The sequence below is a fragment of the Capricornis sumatraensis genome, chromosome 4 (assembly GCF_032405125.1).
Source record: "Capricornis sumatraensis isolate serow.1 chromosome 4, serow.2, whole genome shotgun sequence".
Lineage (NCBI taxonomy): Eukaryota > Metazoa > Chordata > Mammalia > Artiodactyla > Bovidae > Capricornis > Capricornis sumatraensis.
The window spans coordinates 111,090,954-111,115,652 of record NC_091072.1 but is presented as its reverse complement, the minus strand read 5'-3'; positions in this window follow the sequence as shown (position 1 = coordinate 111,115,652).

The following is a 24,699-nucleotide window of genomic DNA, read 5'->3' as shown; positions in this document are numbered from 1 at the left end:
CTATGTGTAACACAGGGTTGGGAATGGTGCTCCATGTCTAGCTCTTCTTATCTAAGGCTAGAGCAGTATCTGAGAAGCAGTGCTGGGATTCTCTGAAAGGGTCATAGCGTCTCTGGACCATGCTTGGTCAACTATTTGGAAATGTAATTGCAGGAACAGGAGGATATGATTATGAGGTGCCCCAAAATTCTTCTCCTTTCCCCTCTTCCAGAGCATGTAAGTTGAGTGTACAGAGCTTCAGGAAAATTGCTGTGATATTTATTTGAAATCTAATGCTATTTCTAGGCTGGTGAGTGAAGTGAAAGTTGCTCAGTCATGTCCAACTCTGTGCGACCTCATGGACTATACAGTCCATGGAATTCTCCAGGCCAGAATACTGGAGTGAGTAGCCTTTCCCTTCTCCAGGGGATCTTCACAACCCAGGGATTGAGCCCAGGTCTCCCACATTGCAGGCAGATTCTTTACCAGCCTTGCCACAAGGAAAACCCTCTAGGCTGGTAACTGGCAGGTATTTCTGGTACAAGAAGAATCTTTAAACAATCCTCAAGGAATTTTGATAAAACAGTAACATCCACTGGAATGTAAGCTCCATGGGGGTATTTTTGGAGATAATAGATCCTTAATATATTTTGTTGATTTCATTAAAGAAGTAAATGTATTGAGTACTCACTATATGCCCAAACATGCAACCAGGCATGGAGCTAAGCATTTAATGTATTTCACTGGCACAGTGACACTATGAAGTAGGTCCCATATTAGCCCCATTTAGCTGACAAGGAAACTGAGGCTTAGAGAAATTAAGACTGACCTTGACCACGTTATTTGCAAGTGCTAGGCTGGTGTTCAGACCTAGGCATGACTCCACACAATACATCTTTGCCCACAAAGTGCCAAGGTTGGAGAGTTATCATTTACGGAGGAGGGTGGTAGGATATTAACACATACTATGTTTTTCACTGGATCATTTTCTGATCCTATGACTTGAAAATTGTAGCTTGAAAAGTATTGTGCACTTGAATAAGATCAAATTGCTGATCTGTGAAACTTTTTGCCCTATAAAAATGGTATTTAATACTTTCACATATTTTCCTCTCAACTGTGTGCTGTAAACATCTCAGAAAATGTGGTTTTCAAAAAGTAGCTTCAGAAACATTAATATTCTGAGTACAGGACATGCTTTGGTTCCCCAGACAGGCCTGGCATCATAGTTTTACCTAGACCCTGAGGTCATCCAGAGGACGTTTTCATAGAGAATGGGGACCAGGGAGAGGATATTTCTCACCTAAGACGTGTGAGGACCAAAAAGCACAGTGGAACAATAAAGACAGCAGCTGCTGAAATCATTGAGCTAGCGAATTTGAGATTAGCCGGGCTCTGCCAAATATTAAAACTTTACACTGTCAGAGTGAACTCCTGGCTGGAAATCTGAAGAGACAATTTGAGAAAATTCAAGTTCCCCAAAACGAATTTGCTGCTTTCAGCCATGACAAATCACCACCGTATTCAACAAGTTCAGTGATTACTGAGTTAGAGGACATAACCAGCATTGTTACTCCAAGTTAATATCCGAGGCTAAATATTCATTTACATCGTTAGTGTTAGGAAACGCAGCCAGAAAATATTCAGGAGCCTGCTCTGTTGGCCGAGTCAGCCTGAAAGGAATCACATCCTGTCAAGGGCTGAACTGAAGGCTGGGTCTTTGTGTGACTGGCATCGGTTCCAGTCCTGCCAGCAGACACACAATTCGCTGTTGTCCCTGTGATCCATGCTTCACCTTGCCTGTGGGGCAAGCGTGGTTTGATGTGACCTCTTTGAAGACTCAATGCTGTGCCTCACCCTGTTGTTCAGAGGAGGCTGGCAAGCCCGGAGACCACTGGAACTGGGACAGCAGTCATCCTCATTCTCCTGCATGCGCTCACATAGTTAGTAGGTCACACGTACTAATGATAATTTAATAAGCATAGCAGTCTGACGGCAGATGACAACGTTTGATTTTGCCATGGAGGTCGGAGACCTGAAAGCCAAAAAGTTTCTGTGTCATTGTGTCAGGAGTTTGTGGAGAATGAAACAAAATTAGATACAGCTACTTTCCTTTCTTATGAAATTTTCTCTCATTGAGAACAAATACATACTTTTCCCCCCGATAGACAAAATGACTTTTATGAGCTATGGTATAAACTGTTTTAAATTCAAAGTAGGATGGAGGAGCCTGGAAGGCTGCAGTCCATGGGGTCGCTGAGAGTTGGACGCGACTGAGCGACTTCACTTTCAGTTTTCACTTTCATGCATTGGAGAAGGAAATGGCAACCCACTCCAGTGTTCTTGCCTGGAGAATCCCAGGGACGGGGGAGCCTGGTGGGCTGCAGTCTATGGGGTCGCACAGAGTCTGACATGACTGAAGCGACTTAGCAGCAGCAGCAGCAGCAATAGAAAAAAAAATCAGTGACAACCACAATGAATATTTTTAGTACATCTTTATTTTTTTTTCTTTTTAAGAGAGATCCTCTAATAACTGTGATTTTTATTATTTTTAGTTACTTTTTTCTATTCTTTTTTATTGGGGTATAGCCACTTCACAACGTTGTGTTAGCTTCCACTGCATAACAAAGTGACTCAGCCACACGTGTATATATATACATGCACACACACACACACACACATATATATGTATATATACTCCCTCTTGGGCCCCCCTTTTTTCGCACGTAATCCCATCCATCTAGGTCACCAGAGAGTTGTTTAGTTGCTAAGTTGTGTCTGATTCTTTTGCAACCCCATGGACTGTAGCCTGCTAGGCTCCTCCATCCACAGGATTTTCCAGGCAAGAATACTGGAGTTGGTTGCCATTTCCTTCTCCAAGGAATCTTCCTGACCCAGGAGTGGAAACTGCGTCTCCTGCACTGCAGGCAGATTTTTTTACCACTGAGTCACCAGTGCTTCCCATTTCTAATTTAAGTATAAGTCCATTTTATAAAACAAGTTGCCTCATACTAGACACGCTTTTGGTATTGGGTTTTTTTTTTTTTCCATTTTGTATGCTGTAAATATTTTATTGACTTTTAAAAAAAGGATTCATTGGAGTATGGATTTACAATGTTGTATTAGTTTCAGGAGTACAGAAAAGTGAATCTGTTCACCCATACATATATTCACTCTCTTTTAGATTCTTTTTCCATACAGGCCATTACACAGTACTGAGTAGACTTCCCTGTGCTGCACAGTAGGTCCTTATTATTTTTGGTAAATAATCATCTCTTACTTATTTGTTTCTTTTTTTGTGGCTATTTGATATTCTGTGATGCAAATGGGCTTTTCATATACAGGGTGTGGAGGACAGACACAGGTTTAAAGCATAGCTCTGTGAGGGCCTCAGTTTCCTCAGCTGTAAAATGGGAGTACGAATATTTGCCTGGCAGCCTTGGAGAGTTGTCATGACAGTTTAGTTTCTGTGACACCTAGAACATGCTAAGCTCGTAAAGAATTCCTATTTATAGATATGTTTATGGAACATTTGGGTATCATTTCAGAGATAGACTATAACACTGGAATCTGTCTTCATCATTTGGTCTTAACCCACCAAACATCAGAACCCAAATTATGTCAAAACTATAATTCCTCAATTCTTCCTAAAGCAGATTTTAAAGTTTTGGGTAAAATAAAACTTTTAAGGAATCACCACACACTTTTATGAAGTTGTCTTCTTTTCAACAAAGAACTGGTGTGACTGACTCTGCTTTCCTTTGAAGGTCCTGTGAGGGCTTTAGCCTTCAAACAGAGTCACTGATGGGCTTTGATGCGAAGTGAAAGTTGCTCAGTCCTGTCCGGCTCTTTGCGATCCCATGGACTATGTAGTCCATGGAATTCTCTAGGCCAGAATACTGGAGTGGGTAGCCTTTCCCTTCTCCAGGGGCTCTTCCCAACCCAGGGATCAAACTCAGGTCTCCCACATTGCAGGTGGATTCTTTACCATCTGAGCCACCAGGGAAGCCCAAGAATACTGGACTGGGTAGCCTATCCCTTCTCCAGCAGATCTTCCCAACTGAGGAATCGTTTGGGGTCTCCTGCATTGCAGGCAGATTCTTTACCAGCTGAGCTAACAGGGAAGCCATGCATGGACTTTGATACTGGGTGAGAGTTCAGGGGAGCCTCTCAGGGTCCAGGAATTAGTATGTTTTGATGAATGCTAAGTTTTAGTAGTTCCCTGGTTAATATTCTTTTACTTAAAATATAATGATAAGAACTTGCCACTCAAACCACTGGAATCGTGCGTGTGTGCGTGCACAGTTGCTTCAGATGTGTTGGACTCTTTGTGACCCTATGTGCTGTAGCCCACCAGGCTCCTGTGTCCGTGGGATTCTCCAGAGTTGCCATGCCCTCCTCCAGGGGAACTCACATCTTTTACGTCTCCTGCATTGGAAGGCGGGTTCTTTGTCACTAGTGCCACCTGGGAAGCCCACTGAAATCCAGATCCTTCCATATTTCTGGTTCCAAGACCCAATTCTGCTTTCCTTTGACAACAGAAAACCCTGTTTAGACCAACTCCTCCCAAGATGAGTAGCCCTTGACTGTTCATGTCCTGCTGCTACAGAGGACCCTCCTGGGTTATCCTAACCTGCTGACAAGAGGGTAGGGCTGGCAAGCAGTTGTGCTCTCCTTCCTACAATGTGCAGAGAAGGGAATAGCAATACACTCCAGTATCCTTGCCTGGAGAATTCCATGAACAGAGGAGCCTGGAGCGCTACAGTCCATGGGGTGGCAAAGAGTTAGACTGAGCAACTATTGCTCACTCACTCACTCCTACAGTGTGCAAAATGTTGATCAGCATTTTTGTTGATCACCATTGTCATTCAAAATGTTGAAGCTTTAAAATGTCTCATGTTGATCACCACATGAGGTGAGGTGAGGCAGGGTGTATTTTGTTAAAAAAGGAAAACTAAAAGAATTCAACTTCATTGATTGCTGCCCAGACTAAACGTTAGCCACTGCACCGGTTTTCACGGTAAGGAGAAACTCTCTAATGGGGAATAAACATCTGATCAACTTGTGTTGCCGAGAGAGGGATGGTGTTAGGAAGAGGTTATACACATCCTTCCATTTGGAGGAAATGAACTTGGCGGATTGCGCCTCTTTATTGATACAGTTTTCTCCCCCCTTTTCTTTTTGGAAATAAGTTCCCTGGAATGGTCGGGCGATGTGGGAAAATATTGTGACACTCAGGCCTGTTTACGTTTGCGGGGGTGGGGGCTGTGGGGTGTGGGGCGGCTGTTTTGTTTGCCTTGCCGGCCGCTGGGCCCCTCCTTTTCATGGTCGGCTGTCCCCCGACAGCTCGGATTCCTCCGCTGACATCTGTGATAATGAGAACCCTGACGGGAATAGATTTGCAAAATGATGGGCCCACAATAGGACGGCGCTGTCCCCCAAACTTCGCTGGAGATAAGCAGATGGGGTCTGAAAACAGAGCGTTTGAACCGATTAGGTCGAGGTGACCGCCTTTATTCAGCGCATACTGGAGCGCTATTCGGCTCCGGACCCCACCCCCCAACCCCGACTTCCCTGCCGACCCCCCCTTCTCCCCGCAGCCCTGCCTCCCCTGGTTTGAAGCCGGGAGGGCCGCTGATGGCCGCCTTTCTCTGCCTCCCGCTCACTCGCCTGGAGCCCGGCCCTTCCCGTCCCCAAGCGGAAGCCTGCTGGGCACCCACCTCGTGCCAACCGACTGAAAGACAGAGAAAAGCCACCCCTCACGCCGCATAAAGAGAAGCTGGGGCAACACATGGGGCTTTCCCACTCGGCACAAATGATGGCTGTTTGTGCTAGTTAACCTTTTTCGGAGCCCGGGTCGCCCCTGCTGGGAGGCAGGGCCAGGCTGCAGGGAGCGCAAAGCCTGGCAGAGCCCGGCGTCCTCGCCAGCGCGCCGCCCGGGGGCCCCCAGCACGCGCCGCCGCCTCCGCAGAATACCAAAGCCCCGGCCCCCGCTCTCCATAAGTCAGCCGGCCCCATGTGCTGCTGACAGCTTGGATTCCAGAAGAGAAGGGCCTCCAGGAAAACTCCACACACAGTTCCTGGTGACCCGGATTGCGTGGCACGGTTTACCTTCCGAAGCCCTGAAAAGGAGAACATGGAAAGGTTCCCACCCCGGCCTTTGTGATGTTCAGTGTCTCCTCCACTAGCTGTGTCAGAGGCAACCTCCTTTGTACTGTGCAAGCCTAGAGTCAGGTCGTTAATACACTTTTTCTTTTCGCTGTATATTTGTATTTTTAAAAACCTTTTAATCTTGTATTGGAATACAGACAGTTAACAATATGATAGTTTCAGGTGAATAGCAAAGGGGCTCAGCCACACGTATATCTGTGTCCATTCTCCTCTAAACTCCCCTTCTGGTCCAAGTCCCTGTGCCATACCGCAGGACGCTGTTAGTTATCCGTTTTAAGTACAGTAGTGTGTACATGCCCACCCCAAACTCCTAACTATCGCTTCCTTCCACCATCCTCACCCCTCACTGTGAGTTCGGTTCTCTAAGTCTGTGAGTCTGTTTCTGTTTTGTAATTTCATGTGCATAGTTTCTTTTTAGTTTCCACATTACCTCTGTACTCATATGCCTCTGAACACTCTGGATCTCCTCTGCTAATACACTTTTTAATAACTTGTGCCCGGAGCTAATTGACTGAAGCAAAACCAAGAAAGGGTGATTGTATAAAGGTGTTTCTAAGACCCATTCTCTAGGTCTCTGGAGGGAATGTTGATGGTGTCAGAGCTGTAATGCTAGCTAAGGAAGAATGAGGACAAAAGGTGATCGTTTTGTGAAGGAAATTTTTGGAAGTCGCTTTTCAGGGCAGGGGAAAGTGGGGGGAAGCAGAAGTTTAAAACCAATGGGAGTTCCATGCCCAGGTGGAGGGGCTGGTAATGCTGCAACACTGAAATAGCCAAACGTAGTAAAGGGAATCAGATTTCTGCAAATTGCAGGTTGAACTAATCAGTGGAAATGCATTTATTCCAGCTGCCAGGGTTCTGAAGAGCAGGACTCCTACCCTCCAGTACACCCCAGGGAACAGTCTGTAGAGCTCATGTCCTCAAACCCCCCATCCCTGACTATCTCCTGCTGCCAGCCCAGACCTGTGGGGTTTTGTGCTAACTCAGTGCAGCTCGTTTATGAGGTGGTATTGTTCAGAATTGGGTGTTCACCTGGCATTGACTTTCCTGAGAACAGAGGGTTTGCTCAGGCACAGTTGAAATAGTTCATTAACCAGGAAAGCCATCACAGCAGTTCCACAAATAGGTCAACATAATCTAGCATGGTAGATATCACATTCTGAGGAAATCCACCTCAGAAGCAAAGGTTTTAATCAACCTTTGTTTATCAAAAGAAATCATAGAGGATTCACTAAAACACAATAATTGTGGCCACCAGTCGTGGTAAAGAGAAGAGGGAAATAAGAGGATGCAAAGGTTGGGACCTTGAGCTACTTTTTATTGGGAAACTTTGAGATGAAATAAAGGTTAAGGACACCAATCATCTCTATTTTTTAAGTCCTATCCTTCATGGAAGCTCTAGGGTACTTGGAGGATGGGCATGTTTTGATTTTCATAAAACCATAGGATGAAATATTAAATTTAGCTTGCAGTGGTTTTTTTTTTAAGGTGCAAATTCTTATAATCCTTTAGAAACATAAATGGTTGAAAGAACATTTAGTTTTGGGTTCACAACATTTGAATTTTGTCTCTGCTAGTCATTGGTTGTGTGATTTTGAACACATTTGTTAACTTTAGTGAGTCTTGGTGCTGCTATGGACTAAATGTTGTGTCCCCCTAACATTCATTTAATTGAAGACCTAACCCCTATGCAATAGAAATCAGAGATGGGGCCTTTAGGAGGTAATAACGTCATGAAGGTGGAGGGCTTAAAGATGGAATTAGTGCCCTTAGAAGAAGAGACATGACAGAGATGAGCTCACCCTCCACCATGTGAGAATATACAGCAAGAAGGTGACTGTTCCAAGCCAGGAAGCCAGGTAGCTTCAGTTCAGTTCAGTTCAGTCGCTCAGTCGTGTCCAACTCTTTGCGACCCCATGAATTGCAGCACACCAGGCCTCCCTGTCCATCACCAACTCCTGGAGTTCACTCAGACTCATGTCCATCGAGTCAGTGATGCCATCCAGCCATCTCATCCTTGGTCGTCCCCTTTTCCTCCTGCCCCCAATCCCTCCCAGCATCAGTGTCTTTTCCAATGAGTCAACTCTTCGCATGAGGTGGCCAAAGTACTGGAGTTTCAGCTTTAGCATCATTCCTTCCAAAGAAATCCCAGGGTTGATCTTCTTCAGAATGGACTGGTTGGATCTCCTTGCAGTCCAAGGGACTCTCAAGAGTCTTCTCCAACACCACAGTTCAAAAGCATCAATTCTTCAGCACTCAGCCTTCTTCACAGTCCAACTCTCACATCCATACATGACTACTGGAAAAACCATAGCCTTGACTACACAGACCTTAGTTGGCAAAGTAATGTCTCTGCTTTTGAATATGCTGTCTAGGTTGGTCATAGCTTTTCTTCCAAGGAGTAAGCGTCTTTTAATTTCATGGCTGCAATCACCATCTGCAGTGATTTCGGAGCCCCCAAAAATAAAGTCTGACACTGTTTCCACTGTTACTCCATCTATTTCCCATGAAATGATGGGACCGGATGCCACGATCTTCGTTTTCTGAATGTTGAGCTTTAAGCCAGGTAGCTTACATATACCTAAAAAACTAAACTGTGTCTTATTTTGCCTGAGGGTTGTATTACTTCTTTTCAAAGATATCTTCAGTTCAGTTCAGTCGCTCAGTCGTGTCCAACTCTTTGCAACCCCATGAATCGCAGCACGCCAGGCCTCCCTGTCCATCACCAACTCCTGGAGTTCACTCAAACTCACATCCATTGAGTCGGTGATGCCATCTAGCCATCTCATCCTCTGTCGTCCCCTTCTCCTCCTGCCCCCAATCCCTCCCAGCATCAGAGTCTTTTCCAATGAGTCAACTCTTCACATGAGATGGCCAAAGTCCTGGAATTTCAGCTTTAGCATCATTCCTGCCAAAGAACACCCAGGACTGATCTCCTTTAGAATGGACTGGTTGGATCTCCTTGCAGTCCAAGGGACTCTCAAGAGTCTTCTCCAACACCACAGTTCAAGAGCATCAGTTCTTCAGCGCTCAGCTTTCTTCACAGTCTAACTCTCACATCCGTACATGACCATTGGAAAACCCATAGCCTTGACTAGACAGACCTTTATTGGGAAAGTAATATCTTTGCTTTTGAATATACTATCTAGGTTGGTCATAACTTTCCTTCCAAGGAGTAAGCGTCTTTTAATTTCATGGCTACAGTCACCATCTGCAGTGATTTTGGAGCACCCCAAAGTAAAGTCAGCCACTGTTCCCACTGTTTCCCCATCTATTTGCCATGAAGTGATGGGACCAGATGCCATGATCTTTGTTTTCTGAATGTTGAGCTTTAAGCCAACTTTTTCACTCTCCTCTTTCACTTTCATCAAGAGGCTTTTTAGTTCCTCTTCACTTTCTGCCGTAAGGGTGGTGTCATCTGCTGGAATCAAGATTGCTGGGAGAAATATCAATAACCTCAGATATGCAAAGGTATCTTGGTAATTCTATTTTATTGTTGTCTGTTGTCGTTCAGTCACTAAGTTGTGCCTGACTCTTTGCAACTCCATGGACTACAGCACACCAGACTCCCCTGTCCTTGCTCAAATTTGTGTCTGTTGAGTCAATGATGCTGTCTGACCATCTCAACCTCTGCCACCCCTTTCTCCTTTTACCTTCAGTCTTTCCCAGCATTGAGATCTTTTCCAATGAATTGGCTCTTTGCATCAGATGGCCAGAGTATTGAAGATTTAGCTAAGAATACTATTATGGATTCTTTATCATTCTTTGTTGAGGACTAAAAGATGTAAATTGGAAAGTTCTGCATGATTGAAAAATAAGACACACTAGGCTTCTTGCAAATAGCATAGCTGGTTAAGAGAGCAGTCTCTGAAGTTAGACTGCCAGGGCCGCATGTCCAGCTCTGCTTCTTACTGGCTGTTTAATATTGAGAAATTAATTAACTGATGTTTCAGTTTCCTCATTTGTAAAGTGGTAACAATACAGCACTTACCTGTGGGGTTGTTATGAAGATAAACTGAGTTAATATACAAGAAATGCATAGACCAGTGCCAAGACTGATCTGTTTTCTCCATCATCATCATCATCATGGTCACATTTTGTAGGGAAACGTTTGCATGCATTAAGACAAATTCCTGCCGATTCTTTATTGTCTGAGCCACTAGGAAAGCCCTAAGGTAAATTCCTAGAGGAGCTGAATTGCTGAGTCAAAGAGCATTTCCCACATGGCTCCTTTAAGACTCAACTTCAGTTCAGTTCAGTCGCTCAGTCATGTCTGACTCTTTGCAACCTCATGAACTGCAGCGCGCCAGGCCTCCCTGTCTATCACCAACTCCCGGAGTCCACCCAAACCCATGTTCATTGAGTTGGTGATGCCATCCAACCATCTCATCCTCTGTCGTCCCCTTCTCCTCCTGCCCTCAATCTTTCCCAGCATCAGGGTCTGTTCAAATGAGTCAGCTCTTCTAATCAGGTGGCCAAAATATTGGAGTTTCAGCTTCAACATCAGTCTTTCCAATGAACACCCAGGGCTGATCTCCTTTAGGATGGACTGGTTGGATCTCCTTGCAGTCCAAGGGACTCTCAAGAGTCTTCTCCAACACCACAGTTCAAAAGCATCAATTCTTCGGCACTCAGCTTTCTTCACAGTCCAACTCTCACATTCATACATGACCACTGGAAAAACCATAGCCTTGTCTAGACGGACCTTTGTTGACAAAGTAATGTCTCTGCTTTTAAATATGCTGTCTAGGTTGGTCATAACTTTCCTTCCAAGGAGCAAGTGTCTTCCAATTTCATGGTTGCAGTCACAATCTGCAGTGATTTTGGAGCCCAGAAAAATAAAGTCAGCCACTGTTTCCACTGTTTCCCCATCTATTTGCCATGAAGTGATGGGACCAGCTGCCATGATCTTAGTTTTCTGAATGTTGTGCTTTAAGCCAACTCTTCCACTCTTCTCTTTCACTTTCATCAATCAAGAGGCTCTTTAGTTCCTCTTCACTTTCTGCCATAAGGGTGGTATCATCTGCATATCTGAGGTTATTGATATTTCTCCTGATTCCAGCTTGTGCTCTTCCAGCCCAGCATTTCTCATGATGTACTCTGCATAAAAGTTAAATAAGCAGGGTGACAATAGCCCCTCCCATCTAATAGGTCCAGTAGGAAATTTGGCAGCTGGGCTAGGTGTGCTTTGTCATTAGCCTTTCTTGGACACCAGAGGAGGCAACGCAGATCAAAACCAGATGCAGGTACTGCAATGCTGAGCTTCGCCAGTCATGGTGACAACATAGGTGTCCCTGAGAACATTTCCTGGAGGGTGTCTTGTGGGTCTCTTGGCACTTAGCTCACCCATGTCCTGTCTATTGATGGATCTGGGAACAGTTCTGTTCGTTATGCCCCTGAGCAGCCATTCATCATGAGACACCCTGTCAGGGAGTGATCAGAGCCATTGTGACAAATAAATGTACTTAGCGAGTTATATGGTTCAAATAAATCAAAGTTGATTTGGTCTGGCCTCACTGTGTCACTGGGCTGACATTCTGATAAGTGGCAAGGTTGATGACCATCTGGGGTTGCTAGGTTTGTTCATGGGTAGCGTTTTAAAGGGAGCATGTGTCCAGGGTTAGCTGTTGCTTGGTGTGAATGGGGAGCATGCCTGGGAAAGGGGCAAGGGAAGCGTGTCTCCCTCATTTGGGCACATTGGGAAATGTGACTGGGCATGTCTCTCTTGTCCCCACTCTGTGCCCCAAGGAAGCATGGCTGAACCCGAGGGGCCCTGTTCTCACCCATTTTTTGGTTCCTCGCTATAGACCCAAGCTCTCCTCCCAGACAGAAGGAAGGAGTGGGGTGGTGGAAGAGACTCAAATCACTGGGCTGATTTCCTCTTTCATCTTCCTTTGTAGGTGAGCTAAAGGCCAGAGAACAAACAGATAATACAAGAACAAGAAATCCTTGAAAAAGGAGAGGCAGGGTGGGTCTTAGGGTTTGTGAAAATAAGCCAAAAGGGAAGATCAGATTCTATTATCCTTTCAATCTGCTTAAGCTGAGTAAAAAGAATAATTGAATTAAATTGGCAGAAGGAACATTTTTGGAGGAGCAGGGGTTGAATAGGCTTCCCAGGTGGCGCTTGTGATAAAGAACCCACCTGCCAAAGCAGGAGCTGTTTAAGAGACTCAGGTTCTATCCCTGGGTCAGGAAGATCCTCTGGAGGAGGGCATGGCAAGCCACTCCAATATTCTTGGCCTGAAGAATCCCATGGACAGAGGAGCCTGGCAGGTTATGGTCCAGAGGATCACAAAGAGTTGGACGTAACTGAAACAACTTAGCACGCATGCACACAGGAGTTGAATAACAACTATGTTTACCCAAAGGTTATAGCACATGCCATGTACCCAAACATGCCTGTCACTTGAGTGGATGAATGAGTGAGTGATGGTAACAATAAGGTCTTATAGACCTGGATTTTTATCTTAGATTCAGCAGTTATTATCTCTGTGGCCTTAGCCAAGTCCTATACTCATTCTGACAAATCTAGACAGCATATTAAAAAGCTGAGACATCACTTTGCTGACAAAGGTCCATATAGTCAAAGCTATGGTTTTTCCAATAGTCATGTACAGATGTGAGAGCTGGACCATAAAGAAGGCTGAGAACCGAAGAATTGATGTCTTCACACTGTGGTGCTAGAGAAGACTCTTGAGAGTGCCTTGGGCAGCAAGGTGCTCAAACCAGTCAATCCTAAAAGAAATCAACCCTGAATATTCATTGAAAGGACTGATGCTGAAGGTGAAGCTCCAATACTTTGGCCACTTGATGCAAAGAGCCGACTCACTGGAAAAGACCCCAATGCTGGGGAGGATTAAAGGCAAAAGGAGAATGGGGTGGCAGAGAATGAGATGGTTAGATAGCCTCGGTGACTCAATGGACATGAGTTTGAGCAAACTCTGGGAGTAGTAAAGGACAGGGAAGCCTAGCATGCTGTAGTCCATGGGGTCACAAAAGAGTTGGACATGACTGAGCCACTGAACAATAGCAACATTGATACTGAACCAAGTTAGATGTAGGAAATAATCTTGCTATACAAAGATAGCCCTTCAGACTGATATATTTCAGAGCTGGGGTTATTTTCCTCTCTGGGAGTGAGAGGGGTGTGCTTATCCGGCCACAAGAGCCTGCTAGATGTCAGCTCTTTCCATCATCCTCTTGACAATGAGGCTTGTTTCCAAGTTGCCTTGCCCAGGAATTGGGGGTAGTTTGTTTCCGCCGTCAGGTGAACTGGACATCATGGGTTTCCGGTCTTTTGTGATCCCTACCCTGGGTCTTGTGGGTTGTTTATACTCCCCACTCACTCCCCAGGTTAGTCAAGCAGAGCCTGTCATTCGTCCCTTTGAAGGCTGTCTGGGCCACTTCAGTGGCCATGTCACTCCTTTCCACTGCCAGGTGGCCTCTGTGGTGCCCATCTCCTGCCACCAGAAGCCTGTGCAATGTCCTGTGCCTCTGCCCTTCTCTTCCCGTACCACTGCTCTCAGAATGGGACCTCATAACCCTCACTTCTGTCTCAAAGTAGGTTATTCAAACCCATGATCTTGTCAACCCCATTTGTTATGGTTGAACCCTGCTCCCCGACTTTATAGTCATCAATGAGCAGTTTGCGCGAGTGCACGTGTGTGTGCGTGTGTGTGTGTAGGGGGCCTGGATGAGGGCTGGAAGGGCTTTCTGGGACCCTCGTAATACAGATAGGCACCTACTTACTCCATTAAAGCATAAGGCTTGTTTTTGTCTCCTTGATGTGTGGACCTGATTTTCATCGTGTCTATTCTAGTCCAAGTTGTGCCCTGTTTCCAAAGATGTCATTGCATCAACTGCGTGAGAAACTCTCATCATTTCCACTTTGTGGATGAGGAGACAGATTCAGAGGGTTAAGTAATTTGCCCAAACATTACATAATTTCCAGGTGACAGATCTAAGACTCAATTGCAAGCATTAAAAATGTAACAGTTAAAAAAAAAAAAGTAACAGCTGAAGTGAATGAAACTGCTGTCTGCTTTGTATCTGGTACTAAGTAGCTAGTACAGAGAACTTGGTATTTGGGAACAATTTGAAGAGTAGACTTTAAATTCACTCTTGGCACATGACTGAGAGGCAAACCTGGGATGTGAGAATAGACTTGGGTTCAAATCCAGATTTTTTTGCTTCATCATTGTGTGTTCTTAAATACGCCTCATATTCCAGAACTGGGAAGTAGGATGTATGGGAAATAATAACGAGATCAGGCTGCCCAGAATGTGGGGCTTGGGGAGAAGAAACATGAATGAAAAAGGTAGATTGGGATTCATATTGGACTTTTGTCATTTGTGGCTGTCATTTGTTAAGTGAATGACTTTGAATATTCTCTCTACATTTTGATGGTTTCTCACCTTGCAAGTCCACGTTCCTGGACTCTCTGACACCTGGGATGCCTGTGTGTGGACAGGTTCTGTCAGATGGGACCACCCACATGAAATCTGATTTGGAAGACAGGAGTGAGAGGAGCTGGCCAGACGTAGGGGTGAGTCAGTCTTTTGGGTGTGGTGGAGCAATGTCATCTGGGGCAACAGTGGGAGCTTCTGGTACTGGGTCCCAAGAGAGGATGCTGAGCAGAGTTGGCAGTAATATTTCTTTAGAGAATCCCGTGGGGTCGCTACTTTACATACCTTTTAATAAATTCTCTCTCTGCTTAAACCAGCCAAGGTAGATTCTGTTATTTGTCATCAGGGACTCTGACAAATATGTCACACTGAAGCAAGCCTGTGAGCCAATTTATTGCTTAGAGTTCAAAAAAACATCTGTGCATCTCTCTCAAAAGTCAAAATTTCTTTAACCTTCCTATCTAGACAGAAGTGTTTTCATTTCTGCTGGGCCTTCAGAAGCGTTAAAGTATTTCTATTGCCTTTGCAATACTGCTTAATGTTTTTTTTTTTTTTTTTCTGATTTATGGTGACAAAAAAGGAAGAAAAAATATGGAGGTAAAATCTACAGACATACCATTATTTTACATCTTCTTTCAGAAGAAACTATTTAAAATGATGGTTCAATGAATTTTCTTTCAAATCCCAACTATGTCCTCTGTGGCTCTTAGTTCTTTCCCCTGAGCAGAATCTTGCTAAAGACTGTCTTTAAAAGCTAAATTCCAGGGGTAACAGAGATCCACTTTGCGAGAAAAGACATTACCATTAAAAATTTGATAGTTCAAAGCACAGCTCAAGTAATACAGTTCCCAGAGTCCAGCCTCTCTTGTGACAGTGGCCAATCTTAGGGGTATCTTCAAATCTGAAAATACCAGAAAAGAAGTTTTAGCTCACTGAACTCTCTAACCACTCACCTGAAATGGTCTGTTTAATTTATGTGTCATCCATCAAGCAGATCACATCACTCCTGAACTTCAAGCGGGCTGATGCCATTGCCTGATTGGCATCAGCAAAGACGTCCCAAAGGCCTCCTCTACATCCCACTCTCAGTGCTCTGCCCTTGACTGTGCTGTGCTCAGATCGCTCACTCCTGTCTGACTCTTTGTGACCCCATGGACTATAGCTTACCAGGCACCTCTGTCGATGGGGATTCTCCAGGCATGAATACTGGAGTGGGTCGCCGTGCCCTCCTCCAGGGGATCTTCCCAACCCAGTGACTGAACCCAGGTCTCCAGCACTGCAGGCATATTCTTTACCATCTGAGCCACCAGGGAAGCCCATGACCTTGACTACTTCTATCCAAATCTCTTGCTGCAGATTGCAAGCTTCCCAGGCCACAGTTTTGTTGGTACAGGAATGTCGGCTTGCAGGAAAGGCAGGGCAATATGGATATGCAGCTCCATGATTAATTAATTATACTGTTTTGACAGGAGCCAGCAGAAGCAGCTACTTGCTTGTCTCACCCAGAGGATTCTTAAGCAAAAAGAGTTGGATGGATGTATATTTACAAAAGGGACACATATATATATAGGGTCTGTTTTACTGTGTCACCAATCTGGTTTGCCCAAGATTTTCTTCCTTCCATTATTGTGTTACCACTGTATAGGGAACAGGCTGATTGGACAGCCTGGTCTTTCCTGGCGGTCCCTTTAGCAGATCTGTAACTGGTTGGTTCCTTCCAGGGGCTGTTGCACCATGGTATGTGCTTGGGGTCAAAGCTAAGCAAGAATCTGTGCTCTCTGTTAAATCTACTAGATACTAGTTGTATTAAATGGATGTGTGTTTTCTCACAGCTTCTGTCATTTGTTTACTCCTTTGTTGTAGAGCCCTATTTTTGTCAGATGTTTAACTCTACCTATTTATAAAAATGGTACTCGAACTTGAACGTACATTAGATTGTGTGTTTTGCTCCCTATCAGGCTTACCTCCTAAATTCTTTGCATGTGGAACTTTTGTTTTATCCCTTCTTTGAGAAAATACTAATTTGAATAAAAGTAAAAACAAATTTCCATCTCTTCCACCTTTATCCCATTTTAAAATATATATATTTATTTATTTTTGGCTGCACTGGGTCTTCATTGCTGCGCAGGCTTTCTCTTGTGGAGCATGGGCTCCAGGTGTGAGGGTTTCAGTAGTTGCAGCCTGCTGGCTCACTAGCTGCGGCTCATGGGCTTTAGAGCATGGCTCGATAGCTGTGGTGCACAGGCTTAATTGCTCCAAGGTATGTGGGATATTTCCCAACCAGGGACTGAACTGATGTCCCCTGTATTGGTAGGCAGATTCTTAATCGCCGGACCGCCAGGGACGTCCTAACTTTATGCTTGTTCATTTTTAAACCTCAGTATCAGGACCTCCCTGGCAGTCCGGTGGTTAAGACTCTGTTTCCACTGAAGGGAGCACGGGTTCTGTCTCTGTTTGGGGAAGATCCCACATGCCTAGAAGCACAGCCAAAAATAAGCAAATTTAAATGGTTAGTTCTTTAAAAAAAAAAAAATCAAATGATATGGGCTCCTTTGAATGATTGCCTAGCCACAGGTTGCTATATTATGTTCTTTAATTATGATGAGAAAATATTAAGTAGTTCATCAAGTCATGAATTTCTTATGTTTGCAGAACCTCTATTAAGGTTAATGTTTCTCCAATTTAGTTTAAAACAAGTTTCCAAGGACTAACTGCACAATGTTGCATTTCTATAACCTAGGAAAAAGCTCCTTCCAACACGCATATGTACTCTCACCTCTCACATATCTTTCTGATATATAATGCTGGCTAGAGCACAAATATAAAATATTATTTAGTCTTTCTCTAGGTACAATCATCAGTGAGTTAAAAATCCAGAAAGTGTTTTTGCTCACCATATAAAATGGAATTTAAGAGCCTTTCTTTTATTTTAAGTAGATTATTGCTCCATTGTACATAAAACATCACATATGATAGTTTGCTTTCTTGTTCCAATGAAACATCTCTTTTTATTACATACGGTTAGCATATCATTAGAAAGCAGGCAGTTTGAAAACATCATATTTGTAGTTCACACTTTTTTTTGGAGCCACCCCTTCTGTAGCAGCTAAAGGCCTTGATTTGCACTTCACTGATGAGGGGCCAGAACACTGAGGGATTTAGCTTTTCAAGCTCAGATTCAACTCCAATGTGCTGGAATGGAATACAAAGTACAGCTCTGCATTCATTATCACTTAATTATGCAACTAGTTGGGTTTTCAAAGGCATTTTCCTCCCCAAAGCAAAATCTGTGCCAGGTACTTTTGTTTCTCTGGAATGACATTTTCATATTAAAAAAAAAATTAAGTTTTCTTCCATTGCAAATTCAGGAATACTCTTATGTCACTTTTACCCTCAATGGTCTATTTGAGAACATAGGCCGCTGTTAATTTTTTTTTTTTAATAAGTTGTTCTTAAATGTAAAACAGCAACTATAATCTTTGCCTTTCAGATGATTTAGCCAAGGAGGAAAATAATCAAATCCATCTTGTGCTTCTCTGATTTCATATTTATTGCCAGTTTAAGAGTCACTAACACAAAAACTAAGAACAATGAATCTTTATATCCTCCAGACTCGGGTTTTTCATCCTCAGCTCTATTGACATCTGGGGCTGGATGGTTCTTTGTCAGTGGGGGCCTGTGCTGGGCCTTATAGATGTTCAGCAGCCTCCCTGGCTTCTATCCGCAAGCTTCTAGGAGCACTCTCTCCCCTCCCTGCCTGCTAAAAATCATGACAACCCCAAAGGTCTTCAGATATTGTCAAACGTTCCCCTGATTGAGAGCCACTGGTCTGGAACTGTGAGAGACTGAAATAATTATTTCTGCACTATGGCTTTGAACTCTTTACTGGCTGGTATAATTGCGAATCATTTTCAGTAGTCTTAATTTCTTCATTTTCATTTCATTCTTCATACCAACAAACTACTTGGATTTGGAGGTTTTTATACTATTTCTGTCTAAAAGCTTTAGTGGGTTTACCTAGAGACTTATCTCTCAGCCTCTGTCTTACCCCGCCCTGCCCATCCCCTTACTCATTTTCTAAAGCGAAACTATTTGATTCTTTCTATGATGTCAGGTCATATCTCTTCTCTTCTCAAAACCCTCTAGTGGTTCCCATCTGAGTCAGAGTCAAAGTATAGTCTTTCCAATGCCTTGGGGGATCCCAAGATCTGGCCTCTCTCCTAACTCGGACTTTACTTCCTCTGGATCCCTCCTTACCTGTGTCAACCACATCAGTCTCCTGGCTGATCGTGGGTACCGCCCAACACATTCCCACCTTTGAGTTTTCCCTGGTGCTCCACCCTCTGACCTGAACCGTTTCCCCTCTCCCCACCTCCGCCCCGCCACCCCCACACTCAGAGAGCTGTGTGTGTCCCTCCCACAGTGTCTCCAGGTTTCTGCTCAGATGAGAGGCCTCTCCTATCAACCCATCCCCCATTCCCTACCATTCCCTATCCCCCCCCATCCCCATCCAGCTTTACTTTTCTCCAAAACACCTGTCACCACGTGGCATAGTACTTACTCATATTCTGGCTTCCTCCCGGGACTGTGAGCAACAGGAGAGCAATGCTGCCTCTCTTTTAGGCTGTCCCAGTGTTGGACACAGTGACTTATCCAGCAAGCATTTAGTGCTCAATAAATGCTCGTTATAAAGGACTGAATGCTCTTTCTGTTAATGCATTTAGTTCAAGTGGGTTTTGGTTCTGTTTTAATTTTCTTGCAAATTAGAGATCCAGATCCAGAGATGGACTGTTATCCATCCTCAGAGAAAGACCTCACCTCCTAACCTGAGGGTAAAATCTTAAAATAATTTTTTGTTGTTGTTATGGAGGGAAAGTCTGATTATAGAGCCTGCTTTTATTCAGACTTTTTTAGTTGCAAGGGACCAAAAACACCTAACTCAGATGGGTTTAAGCAAAGAAGGGAAGGTATTTGTTCATATAATTGATATTCCGGGTCATAACTGGCCTTACAGATGGCTAGATCAGTTATGAAGTCATGGCCTCAGAAATCCTTTTCTTTCTGGAATCTCTGCTCCCTCCCTGTGGCTTCATCTTTCTTTTTACATGGTGGCCGGAAATGGCCAAATGGAGCTCCAGGTTTCCGTTCTAACTGTTTGCCAAACCTCCTAGAAAGAGTTCCCCTTTGCTGAGGGTTCATGCAAGCATCCTGACCTCCGAATCGGTTACTGTGCCATTTTTGGGACACATGCCCCATTGGACAGATGAATTGAAAGTTTGGGGTGGGCATTTTCCTAAAGGACTGTTAGCAAACTCTTGCCTGAAGAAACTGGAATGGATGCTGGGCAGACAGCAGTAGGTGTTTTAGGTGTCTGTACACAATCAAGGCCAGCGTCCTTCCCATCCCCAGCAATGACAGTCCCGAAAGTTTCCCAAAGTCTCACTGGAGGGCAGGCCACTTGGGCTCTTTGCTATAAATTCCATGAAAAGAGCCAAAATATTACTGAAAATGTAATGCGAGGGAGAAAATATGTACTTCCAGTTGAGAACCATTGTGATGGGAAAGAAAATATGGCTCCTCTTCTTGGGAAGGGACCAAGATTCCCAAGGAGCAGGTGCAAATCTGAGCACTCACTTCTCAAACTGCTCTCAGGAGACTGGTCAGGGTGCCTCCTGGACTTCTGGTTTGCAGAGTAGATTAAAGCACATTTGAAGCAAGAGCATATAGGTAGCTTCCATTTCCTAACAGTGAAGCTAGGGCTTTAAATATGTAAATTTTAAAAGTATATTTGTATATTTCAAGACTTACACTAATGTAAAGAAATGTAAAAATTTAAATATTTAAGGAATAGCAGTTAGTACGGAGAATGCAATGGCTCCCCACTCCAGTACTTTTGCCTGGAAAATCCCATGGACGGAAGAGTCTGGTAGGCTGCAGTCCATGGGGTCGCTAAGAGTCGGACATGACTGAGCGACTTCACTTTCACTTTTCACTTTCATGCATTGGAGAATGAAATGGCAACCCACTCCAGTGTTCTTGCCTGGAGAATCCCAGGGACAGGGAAGCCTGGTGGGCTGCCCTCTATGGGGTCGCACAGAGTCGGACACGACTGAAGCGACTTAACAGCAGCAGCAGCAGCAGCAGTTAGAAAGGCATCAATCCATTACTGACTTCATCAGGGATGTTACATTATTGGCCAACTTAGAGACCAAGGGACACATGTCTACTTGCCCTGGTTTTAGCTGTACAAACTTTTTGAAGATGCACGAATACATCAGTGGCTCTTTTGAGTAAGTGAATATATGTATGTGTCTAGAAAGTGTGAGAGCAAAGTTAGGAGAAACAAGAGAAAGGAGAGTTGAGTGATGGAGTGAACCAGTTTGAAATGCCTTACACCCTAAAGTGAGGATTAAAGGGTGTTTTTATAGTGATAATCTTTGTTACATCTCATATATGAGATGTATGTATATGTGTATATACATGCATATCTATAATGCGTGTGTGCTTTCCTGGTGGCTCAGCCGGTAAAGAGTCTGCCTGCAATGCAGGAGACCTGGGTTTGATCCCTGGGTTGAGACGATCCCCTGGAGAAGGGAAAGGATACCCACTCCAGTATTCTGGCCTGGAGAATTCCATGGATTGTATAGTCTATAGGGTCACAAAGAGTCAGACGTGACTGAGCAACTGAAAAAAAAAAATATATATATATATGCATGTATATATACATATGCTATATATACATACATGTATTATATAATTTTATTATACACATTTTATAATGTAGTTATATAAATATACTATTAGGGCTTCCCAGGTAGTGCTAGTGGTAAAGAACCTGCTTGCCAATGCAGGTGATGTAAGATACACGGGTGTGATCCCTGGGTGGGGAAAATCCCCTGGAGGAGTTCATGACAACTCACTCTAGTATTCTTGCCTGAAGAATCCCAAGAACAGAGGAGCCTGGCGGGCTATGGTACATAGAGTCACAGAGTCAGACATGACTGAAATGACTTAGCATGCATGCATACTATTATTGATATAAATTATATAAAATATAATTCTACTAAATATATATTAAACATATAAAATATTTGTTTTGGTTCTCTTTTACTTCTTCAACTTTCTAAACATCACTGGGCTCCAACTGAAGGTCATAATGAGACTCACATGTTTGGTGAATGAAATTCTCTTTTCAAAGGCCTCTCTGCCATTTCTTCTTTGGGGGCTTTAAAAATTGGAACTCTCACCTGGGAGCCTCTTGAGAGTCAGGATGGAAACTTTTGTCACCCAGCTTCATGGAAGGGTACCTTGACATCTCTCCAAAGTGGCCAGGTGATGTCTATCACTTCCTAGCTGCTTGGGAAGTGTTGGGAGAAGAGGGGGTTGGCCCTGATGTACAAGGACAGGAAACAGAGGAGAAGGCAGTGTGCAGAGGTGAAACAAGGATTAAAGATGGGCCGAAACCCAAATTGCAGTCATTCATTAGAAAAGAGGCAAATATACGATTATTGATTTCACATCAAAGTTTTCTGTCCTCAAATACTTATGACCCAGCTTCTTTTGAGTCTATCACACAAAGGAGGGAGGGAGTGTGATACTGTAATTTTATCACAGATGAAAGGATTGCTTCAGAGGGATTTAAAGAAAATTATATCTCCATGTCAGAACTCCCTCGGTTCAGAAAGTCTAAAGGTCTAAGCTGAAACAGGATGTGGAAATTGTTATTATGTGTTTAGGGAAGAAAAGACAAAATGTCTATTAGGATTTATTATATACCACCTGTGGGTGTGACCTCTGAAATCTTGCCGGGTTATACTGCTCAAAACAGGAATTCAGAATAAAAACGTGAGTTGGTTAGAGTCAAGGTCCCCAGGTATAATATCCAGTACCTGGTCTGCTCAGAAGTGATGCTAAATTGGTTCAGGCTTGGAAACTCACTGTGATTTACCATTTTTGCTCCTTGACAGTCTCATCTGTATTTTGTAGAAGGATGCTTTTTTGGTTATTGTTTAAATTGAATGTTCAAATCTGTCTACAGGTGTTCAGTCTTGGCTCAGGGGCTGAAATTTATTTATTTTTTCCTTTGAAAATGGCAGATTTGGAAATGTTCTGGGAAAATGGTTCTTCCTTGAGCTTCTTAGTTGGGTGGTGATTAACTTCAGAAGGAGTGAGATACTGTATAGACTTACTCTTGTATCCTTCCCAATTCTTCAGCAATAAACATTGCATACTTTGGAGCATAAGGTAGTGTAAGATTAATACCTACCAAATGGTGCAGATGGGGAGGGGCATGAGGAAACCCTAGTGTGAAAAGATCACTCAAAGCATTCATTGCTGAACTGAGTGCTTTACAAATTATTTCATTCTGGCATCGGATGGGCTAAATGTAAATAGCATCCTAATGAACAGTATGAAAAGGCAAAATGATAGGATACCGAAAGAGGAACTCCCCAGGTCATTAGGTGCCCAATATGCTACTGGAGATCAGTGGAGAAATAACTCCAGAAAGAATGAAGGGATGGAGCCAAAGCAAAAACAATACCCAGTTGTGGATGTGACTGGTGATAGAACCAAGATCTGATGCTGTAAAGAGCAATATTGCATAGGAACCTGGAATGTCAGGTCCATGAATCAAGGAAAATTGGAAGTGGTCAAACAAGAGATGGCAAAGGTGAACATCGACATTCTAGGAATCAGCGAACTAAAATGGACTGGAATGGGTGAATTTAACTCAGATGACCATTATATCTACTATTGCGGGCAGGAATCCCTCAGAAGAAATGGAGTAGCCATCATACTCAACAAAAGAGTCCAAAATGCAGTACTTGGATGCAATCTCAAAAACGACAGAATGATCTCTGTTTGTCTCCAAGGCAAACCATTCAATATCACAGTTATCCAAGTCTATGCCCCAACCAGTAATGCTGAAGAAACTGAAGTTGAACGGTTCTATGAAGACCTACAAGACCTTTTAGAACTAACACCCAAAAAAGATGTCCTTTTCATTATAGGGGACTGGAATGCAAAAGTAGGAAGTCAAGAAACACCTGGGGTAACAGGCAAATTTGGCCTTGGAATGCAGAATGAAGCAGGGCAAAGACTGATAGAGTTTTGCCAAGAAAATGCACTAGTCATAGCAAACACCCTCTTCCAACAACGCAAGAGAAGACTCTACACATGGACATCACCAGATGGTCAACACCAAAATCAGATTGATTATATTCTTTGCAGCCAAAGATGGAGAAGCTCTATACAGTCAGCAAAAACAAGACCAGGAGCTGACTGTGGCTCAGATCATGACTCCTTATTACCAAATTCAGACTCAAATTGAAGAAAATAGGGAAAACCACTAGACCATTTAGGTATGACCTAAATCAAATCCCTTATGATTATACAGTGGAAGTGAGAAATAGATTTAAGGGCCTAGATCTGATAGATAGAGTGCCTGATGAACTATGGACTGAGGTTCGTGACATTGTACAGGAGACAGGAATCAAGACCATCCCATGGAAAAGAAATGCAAAAAAGCAAAATGGCTGTCTGGGGAAGCCTTACAAATAGCTGTGAAAAGAAGAGAGGAGAAAAGCAAAGGAGAAAAGGAAAGATATAAGCATCTGAATGCAGAGATCCAAAGAATAGCAAGAAGAGATAAAAAAAGCCTTCTTCAGCAATCAGTGCAAAGAAATAGAGGAAAAGAACAGAATGGGAAAGACTAGAGATCTCTTCAAGAAAATTAGAGATACCAAGGGAATATTTCATGCAAAGATGGGCTCGATATAGGACAGAAATGGTCTGGACCTAACAGAAGCAGAAGATATTAAGAAGAGGTGGCAAGAAAACACAGAAGAACTGTACAGAAAAGATCTTCACGACCCAGATAATCATGATGATTGATCACTAATCTAGAGCCGGACATCTTGGAATGTGAAGTCAAGTGGGCCTTAGAAAGCATCACTACGAACAAAGCTAGTGGAGGTGACGGAATTCCAGTTGAGCTGTTTCAAATCCTGAAAGATGATGCTGTGAAAGTGCTGCACTCAATACGCCAGCAAATTTGGAAAACTCAGCAGTGGCCACAGGACCGGAAAAGGTCAGTTTTCATTCCAATCCCAAAGAAAGGGAATGCAAAAGAATGCTCAAACTACCA